The sequence below is a fragment of the Eriocheir sinensis genome, chromosome 38 (assembly GCF_024679095.1).
Source record: "Eriocheir sinensis breed Jianghai 21 chromosome 38, ASM2467909v1, whole genome shotgun sequence".
NCBI lineage: Eukaryota > Metazoa > Arthropoda > Malacostraca > Decapoda > Varunidae > Eriocheir > Eriocheir sinensis.
The window spans coordinates 1978036-1987368 of NC_066546.1; the positions used below are offsets into that span (position 1 = coordinate 1978036).

The window sequence follows — 9333 nt, forward strand, 5'->3', positions numbered from 1 at the left end:
CTCTATGTATTTTTTTCAGCAGGGAAGTCAATCCGTGGAATAAGTTTGTATATCTATTTTTCAGCAAGTGAATGGGATACCTTTCTATATGTTCTTTTTCATCAGGCAAGTCAATCATTGGAACGCCTGTCTGTATATATTATTTTTCAGTAGTAAGTCAATCTGTGGAATAACTTTCTGTACATCTATTTTTCCAGCAGGTAAGTGAATGGGATACCTTTATATATATATATTATATATATATATATATATATATATATATATATATATATATATATATATATATATATATATATATATATATATATATATTTTTCATCAGGTAAGTCAATCATTGGAACGCCTTTCTGTATATATTATTTTTCAGTGGGTTAGTCAATCCGAGGAACAATTTTTAGTATATATTTTTCAGCAAATACGTCATTAGAACACTTTTTTATATATTATTTTTCATCAGGTAAGTGAATCATTGGAACACCTTTCTGTATATATATTTTGTCATCCTTGCATCATAACAAACCTAACAACTATCCCTAAACATAGAAACACACACTCCATAATATAATACTCTCGTCTCGTCCCATAACCACGCCCAGGTGAGAATATATTTACAAGTGCAGACTCAGACAGGTGTGTTAATTAGTGGCAGGCGAGCCCCAGCACCGGCCAGCACCTCCACGTCTGATGTCACTCGGTACAAGAAAGTCATGTTTTGTTCATTAGGAGTCGCCTGTATGGTAACACTCGCTTGCAAGGGTTCGGGAGTGAAGACCAGCCCCACTAGTTTGATCATTAGTAGTAGTAAGGAGTGATAAAGACCATCTATAAGTAGTCCGTGAATGGGGATGCTAATAACAGCTTGCAAGGGTCTGGGGGGAGTGAAGACCAAACCCACTAGTTTGTTCTTTAGTAGTAGTAAGGAGTGTTAAGGGGCAGTTTAGTAGTCTGTGTAGGTGAATGGTTATAATGGTCCTTTATTGATAAAACTGTGGCATGAGGAAGGCAGTTTATATAGTAAGGGGCTCGTGAAAGAGATCTGTAATTTGTTATTTTTTAAGTCTCCTGTACTGGAACATGTGCTTATAATGGACCTGTATAAAAAAAAGCTGTACTCTGAGGAAGCCAGTTTCTATAGTAAGGGGATATAAGTACGGTACTGAAAATATAAAGATCTGTTGTTTGTTCTTTATATAAGTCTACTGTACTGGATCACGTGATTATAATGGTCCTACAGGAACAAGGATAAACCACATTCATTTGATCAAGTCATCTGCATAGTAACACGTGCTCATATGGTCCTCAGGTGACAAATAAGAGCTCAGTAGTTTCTCCACTGCCAGTCGTCTCTAGTGACACTGGCTCGTCGTGACGCTGCTGTAACAAGGCCAACGGTTCACACACACATACGTCCAATATAACAGCGAATTATACCAAGATGAACAAAGGCTGCACCCTAGATGGGATATTGTCAAACACACGCTACACCACCGTCCCTACAGCTGGAATAGTGTATTTTTTACAGTAAATACACTGAAATGCGGCACACACACACACGTCATCCAAAACAAAACACAGAAGTAAATAACAAATTAGCGAGGGGCGGGCAGGCAGGCGGGCAGACAGCCGGGTAGGCATAATCAGCTGATCCAAGTAAACAAACCCACGTGACCCGGTGCCCTGCCCACCGCCTAGCCCCTCCAGTGTCACGTTCACCTTCAAAGCATTACCATAGATACTCAATAAGGGAAGGCGTACAGGGACGGGGAGGAAAAGGGGAAGGAAGGGAGGGTGGGATATCTAGGGCTGAACGTTGCCAAGGGACGGAGCGAGTTAAACAGGAAGGGGAGAAGAGTGGGGACTGACGGAGCAGTAGTATGATAAAGGGGTATAAGGGGAGGGGGGAGGAAGGAGGGACATGTAGGCCTTAGGATGGGCAGGGGACGAAGGGAGCCAGACAAGGAGAGGGAGGCGTTGGGACTGACGAAGTAGCAGAAGTAGTAGTAGTTGCAAAAGGAAAGATGTAGAGAAACTACAGAGGAAAAAGGGAGGTAAAGGTAAAGGAAGGGTTGGAAAGGAATGGGAAGGGAAGTTAAAGGAAGGAGAGGGGAGGGGCAGGGAGGGGAGGGAAGGGAAGGGAAAGGAAGGGAAGGGAAGGGGAGGGAGGAAGGGGATTGTTATAAGTGGTCGAGATTTCATTAGTAAGTGACAATGACTAGACTCACTGGGACCCTAATAATAGTGGTAATAATAATAATAATAATAATATAATAATAATAATAATAATAATAATAATAAAAGTAATAATAATAATAATAATAATAATAATAATAATAATAATAATTACAATAACATTAAAAATCAAGTAAAAAGTTTAAATTGTATCAGTAAACGTAATGACCAATAATGCATAATAATAATAAAAATAATAATAATAATGAAGGCTTAAGGAACAATACATCAACACAATATAGAGGAAAAAACAACACTCGCAACACAACTCTTCAAGTAACAGCACAACACAACACACAGAGGACTTGGATGACCACACTTTCAAACATTTGTCCCCTCACTCTTTTAATAGTCTCTCTCAAAGGTTCAAATACACTCATTTGTTTAAGGTTTAAGATTTTGAGGAAGTTTTGGTTTGAGTTTCTCTGTCAATGTTTATCTTAATGTTTGTTTTGTTTATTTGTCTTACTAGGCAACAAACTTCTTTTCACTCTTACTGTTGTCTCTTAGAAAGGTATAAATTCACTCTTGTTCCAGGTTTAGGAGGCAATTTTGGCTTAAGTTTTTTTTTTATTATTCGTCTTGAAATAGATTAATACATGCTTCTCTTCACTCTTTTAATAGTACTCTTTCAAGGTGTAAATTCATTCTCTCTCGTTACAGGGGAGTCGATTTTGGTCTTATTTCTTTCCTTTTTCGTCTTGAGCTAAAAAAAATAACATACATTTACTTCATTCTAATTTATCAAAACTTAACTATTTTTGAGTTTGTGACAGATTGAGGCAAATTTATTTTTTTATTTTTTTATCTTGAGGCAAAAATAACACACCTCTCCTTCACTCCCACTTATCAAAACTTAACTATTTTTGAGTTTGTGACAGATTGAGGAAGCAAATTTAGTCTGAGGTTTTTTGTTCGTCTTAAAATTGGCAACAACAGCATAAAGCTCAACTATTTCTTCCGTGTTTGTGACAAGTTAATTATATTAAGTCCTTTTCCTTCTTTCTAAATGGCCAAAACTTTACTATTTCTTTGTCTTAAGTGACAAGTCAATTATTCTTACTGATTTTTCCTCCGTTTTTGAAGTGGTTGATCCTATGTATTTTTTTTCCTTATTTTCTTTTCCATTCGAACATTCATAAAGTTAAACATAATTATTGTTCTCCAATATCTAAACGATTCATGATTTATCTCCTCTACCCCTTGCGTCTCTCTCTCTCTCTCTCTCTCTCTCTCTCTCTCTCTCTCTCTCTTTGGCACGATCAGTCATTTCCTGACCTGAAAGTTAACACTAATTTTTTTTCTGCCATGATACGCTTGTTTTCGCGTTTGTTTTTGTTCTTATTAAGTGCAATACTGTTTGTTTCTGCTTGTCCTAATACTGACAACCATAATTCTCCCTCTCACCCCCCCCCCCTCTCTCTCTCTTTCTCTCTCTAATATAAAGATAACATTAACATTACTTTCAATATAAAGTAAAAAAATTCTATTCTTTACCGCGCGTGCCAACAGAACGGTTTTCTTCAGATTATGTAAAGAATAACATATCCTGACGTAACAAACTTGCTGAGAAAAGTAACGGGTCTCTCTCTCTCTCTCTCTCTCTGGAAGTGCAACACGTCCTCACGCACACACACACACACACACACACACATTGATGCAGGTGGCGGCCAGGTGTGTGTGTGTGTGTGTGTGTGTGTGTGTGTGTGTGTGTGTTTCGTCATGACAAAACTCAGGTGCTCAGGGGGTTCACGACCTTGAGAGAGAGAGAGAGAGAGAGAGAGAGAGAGAGAGAGAGAGAGAGAGAGTTAAAAACAGACAATCTTACACTCCCTCTCCATCTCTACATCTAATCAATGTGTGTGAAAGACTCGAATTTTAAGGAAAAGCTTCAGAAATTGCTTGAGACACCACATCCTTCCCAGCTACGTGTGTGTGTGTATGTATGTAGCCACTGTAAATGTGTGCGGGTATATATCAATAAGAGTAAGTAATGGGACATCTATGTATACAAGTATATGAGTGTGGCGGTGGTATTAGAAGTAGTAGTAGTACTCACGAGTAAAAAATACACTCCGTTCCCTACACGGCGTCTGCAGACACAAACACTATAGACGCATCTTCACAGTCACCTACCAACGTCATAATTTGTGAATAGAAGGCAACGGATCGTGTAAATGCAGCACTCTTCACTCGCTCACCAGACGGCGACCTACGGCACACGGGACATGAGGAAACTCAATCATTTTCACGTTGAGGGGAACGGTGGTCACTAGGAGGGGGAACGGAGGAGTCCATTGAGTGTAGGGGAAGCGAGACACATTCACGTCATATTACGTCCTACCGGGTTATTGTGCTTGTCGAGACGGGGAGTGGAGGTGGAGGGGGTGACGGGAGGAGGAAGAGGAAGTGGAGAGGGCCGTGCGTAGAGTTGTTGGTTGTGGTCGTGGAGGAGAGGGACGGGGAGGGACCGGGGAGGCCTGGGGTGGCACTGGCAGGGAGGTCTGTCTGTCTACCCGTTTACTTGGCCTTGGTCTTGGCGTAGAGCGGCACGTAGGACGTGTCGCCGGTCCTGTTGATCCTCTTCTCGATCATCTCCGGCGAGACGGTCCGCAGGTCGTAGGCAAGGCCCAGTTTGCTACACGCCTTGATGGCCAAGCCGGTCATGTTGTAGTTGATGAGGCCGCCCAGCTCGGCCGCACGGTAGTCCCATGGGAAGACGTGGTGGTAGTTGTGCCAGCCTTCGCCCATGGTGAGGTAGGCCACCACAGAGTTTTGGGAGGGGTAGATGTTCTTGTCGAAGGGCTTGGAGCCCACCCAGTGCGCCAGCGAGTTAACGAACCAGGTGACGTGCAGCACGACGGTATAGCGCAGGAAGCCCGCCACCATGAGCGCCGTGATGGGGTGCTCGCCCCAGCCCAGCCAGGGCACCACGGCGGGCATCACGAAGCACGTGCCCACCACCAGCGGCACGTAGTACTTACGCTGGAACATGACCACACCGTCCTGCTCCAGGTCGGTCAGGTCCAGGCGCTTGCCCTTCTCGATGACGTGGGGGTGCTTGCGGTACATCAGCCAGCCCATGTGCGAGAAGAAGAAGCCGCGGCGGGCGTTGTGCGGGTCTGCGTCCGTCTCGCTATACTTGTGGTGCACCGGTGGTCCCGCGCCCACTCATAGATGTCGTTCTGGAAGGCGATGGTCTGACACGGCCAGGGCCACGCGCAGGGGCAGCCGGGCCTTGAAGGAGCAGTGGGACCACAGGCGGTGGGCGCCCATGGTGATGCCCAGGGCGGCCATGAAGTACAGGATCAGGGTGAAGCCTAGGGTGGCCCATTGGGTGGCGAAGACGGCCAGGTAGGCGCCGTACACAGAGTAGACGTGCAGGAGCGAGAACAGAATCACGTTTCTCCACACCACCTTAGAGTAGTCCAGGTTGCGGAGGTCGGAAATGATTTTCTTGATGTCAATATTAATTTCCCGCACTTCCAAGACATCGTGGTGCTCCTCCTCACCCTCCCGCAGGTCGTCCTTCAGCTCCTGTTCTGGGGCTTGCGGAGCCATGGTGGCGAGTGTGTGTGTGTGTGTATGAGAGTACCGGCACTGACAGTCTCCAGCTAATGAGGGAGCGGGGCAGATGAGGGGTGAGTGCGGTGCACTACGTACTACGATTCTCGTTGGACTGACTGCAGGGAGCCGCGCGCCAGTATTTAGTCACACCGCCCGGCAGGGCGGAGCCTAAGCCGGGGCGCCGAGTTTCCCCATGATTCTCAACTCCCCGTGTTTGTTTAGCAGTTAATACGCCCCCAAATACGCCGATACCCCTGGGCAAGCTGCCCTACATCCGGGGACACAGGAGGGCGGGCTGATGTGCTTGTACAGGCCAGCGTGTGCTTGGAGGCCTACCCAGACGAGGCTGTTTTGACGGGGTGAATCACATCGATTTGCACCACCAACCAGCGGACACGGCCAGGGTGACGTCTCACACACACACACACACATTTACACAACAGCCGGGCCACGCATGACAGCAACAGGAAGCTCATATAGTGACGGGGTCCAGTCCATTCTGGAGAGGACAGATGAGTAGTGATAAGGCGATGGTAAACCCTTGCCACTCCCCCTCTCCCCCCGCCACGCCACTGTGTGTTGCAAGCACCTTAACCCACCTCATACTACGCCGCGCCCCGCCACGCATCCCGTAACCCAGCGGCTCCTGAAGTGGGCGGGCGGTCACCTTGGGGCGGTGGAAAGGTCTAGGGGGGCGGTGAGGAAAAAGAGGGGGTTAGGGGAGCGGCAGAAGGCATTAGGAGTAATTAATAACTGTTTTTTACAAAATGTGAATGATAAAATCTGTCACAAACACTGAGGCGAAGTATTTCATCTTGTTGTCAATCTGCAGCAAACCAAATACCGAGAGGTGTATGTTCGCGTGTGTGAGGGGGAGGGGGGTGCTAGGAACTCAACCTGGAGACAAGGGGGCGCCAGCCTGAAAAAGTTTGGGAACCTCTGCTGTAACTCAACGGCGCGCACACCCACGCACCCGCACGCCCTCCCCCCCCCCCCCCCCAACACACACACACATGAACACGTATGAAGAACACGGCGACTGCCAAGGTGCACGATGAGAAAGGCGTATTCTTACCTAAGTGCTCCAACCTGATTGTGTGTAAGGTAAGAATGGGAAAGGTGTGTGTGTGTGTGTGTGTGTGTGTGTGTGTGTGTGTGTGTGTGTAATAATAATAATAATAATAATAATAATAATAATAATAATAATAATAATAATAATAATCGGTTTATTTAGTTACGGCAGCCGTTAGGTCAGATGATGATAATAACAACAACAACAATAATAATAATAATAATAATAATAATAATAATAATAATAATAATAATAATAATAAACGGTTTATCATCAACTGTAATGAGGGGTTCAAAATATTGACGGAGGGATATCAAGCAAAATGCAACCAGTCATCTGAACAATAAAGTACAAATAGAAAAGTACAAATAAGAGAATTGCGCGGAAAACAAAAAAAAAAAAAAATAGCCAGGTGGTAATTGAGTTTCAGACCCCACAAAAAAAGAAATACTTCTGGCCACTCATTTTGATCTCTTTTGTGGACTTTTTTATGTTATTGCTTTTCGTTGTTGTTGTTGTTGTTGTTTTCTTTTTGGCCCTCGAGCTGCTTTCTTTACTTTATTGGTTGTTTCTTGTATTCCTTTTCGCTGTTGTTCTTTATTTATTTATTTTTTTTTTTTTTTTTGCCCTTGAGTTGCTTCCTTTCTGTAAAAAAAAGACAAAAACAAGACTGACACCATACAAATCGGACTGATCACACGTTCGAATCCGGGAAAGTGTCATCACAAAAACAACGAGGGCAAAAAAAAGAGGGGGAGATCTCATCGAAAATACTTCCTACAGAACAAATACTACACTTGAAACATCTAATCAGACACTCTTTAAGCATTGAAGTGAGTTGGGATAATTACTGTGGGAATTATGTTTCTTGTATAACGTTGTGGTGATGCGGGGGGGAGAAGGAGAGGGACGGGGAGGAGAGGGACGGGGAGGAGCAGAGGTCGAGTAGGGACGGGAAGGAGGTTAGGGAGGAGCAGAGGTCGAGTAGGGAAGGGAAGGAGAGGGACGGGGAGGAGCAGGGGGAGGCAGGGTGGAAGATCAGAGAGGAAGGGGCGGGTATGGAAGGGAAGGAGAGGGACGGGGAGGAGCAGTGCGGGGTGAGTAGGGACGGAAAGGGTTGGGGAAGGTTGGGGAAGGGATGGGGAGGGTCGGGGAAGGGCGGAGTTGGGCGGGGAGGGAAAGGAAGGGAAGGAAAGGATGAGGAGCAGGGCGATATAAGTAGGGACGGGGAGGGTTGGGGAGGGGCGGAGAGGGGCGGGAAGGGAAAGGAGGAGGAGCAGGAGAGGTGGGTATGGACGGGAAGGGTTGGGGAAGGTTGGGGAGGGTCGCGGTAGGGCGGAGAGGGGCGGATCGGAGAAGGGAGGGGTTCGGGAGGGTCGGAGCACGGGGCAGGGCGGCAGGAAGGTGTGGGCGTCTTGACTGCATACGACGTGGACACCAAATATGCAGTTGCTATCTATGGAGGCCGGGAGCGCCATATTCCCACTCTCTCTACGAGTGGTATGTGGTTCCCGAGTGAAGGCGTTCGGCTGCAGCTCCGAAGCTAACTTCAAGACATTCTGAAAAATCCTCCTCCATGATTCCCACACAAAGTTACCTGTATCAACTTCATGTAGCCTTACCTATTCTAACCTAATCTAACGTGGCCTGATCTATTCAAGAGTGGGCGCCACGTACCCGTATAGTGAAAGGAAATACGCTGCCGGGGCAAGTGTCGAGGTTTAGTTGGTTGGTCCCTTCTTGGTAGTTAGTGTTGTCTGGCCTGTGAGGGGAGGAGTAAAGGGTGTCTGAAGGTGGCTTCCGTTTGCTTGTAGACTATATGAAGTGCTGTTTCACGCCTCCGTTGGCGAGTGGTTAGCGTGCCTAGCTACGAATCCGCGGGCTCGAGTTCGAATCCCTCCGTTGGAGGTGTATATCAATGTGGTCAGTTTGTGGCTGTCTAGTTTGGGTACGGGACGTGGAATTGGTCTATAGTATTTCCACGTGAAACTGGCCGATGGGGTAGTGGTGGTTGCGGCCCCGCTCCGCACCCGCACTTTGCCACACACTCTCAACACCTCTCGTTTCCTCTCATTTGTCAGCTATTTGCTACCTTTAAATGAATTTAATTAAATTGGATAATCCAATAAGGTCATATTGTAGGTATTTATACAAAATCTTTATCATCTTAAAAACGAAACAATCTTAACACTATATGACCGTATTGGATCATCCAATTATTTAATTAAATTCATTTAAAGGTAGCAAAAATAGCTGACATAATTATGAGAGGAGGCGAGAGGTGTTGAGAGTTTGTAACAGAGTGCAGGTGGAGGAGACGCAACCACCACTACCCCATCGGCCAGTTTCACGTGGAAATACTTTAGTAGAAGCTATGGGAAAATGCATAACTAGAGTCTCCTTCTGGCAAGTTGATGTGGTTTTCTTAGGTCCAGGTTAATACAGTGTTTAGGTTGTTTTGCGTG

At 45.7% G+C, this 9333-nt stretch overlaps 1 pseudogene; it reads right to left on the reverse strand.

Annotated features, from left to right (window-relative positions):
- Positions 1 to 388: 388 nt before the first annotated feature.
- On the reverse strand, positions 389 to 6124 carry LOC127008531 (acyl-CoA Delta-9 desaturase-like; annotated as a pseudogene).
- Positions 6125 to 9333: the final 3209 nt, after the last annotated feature.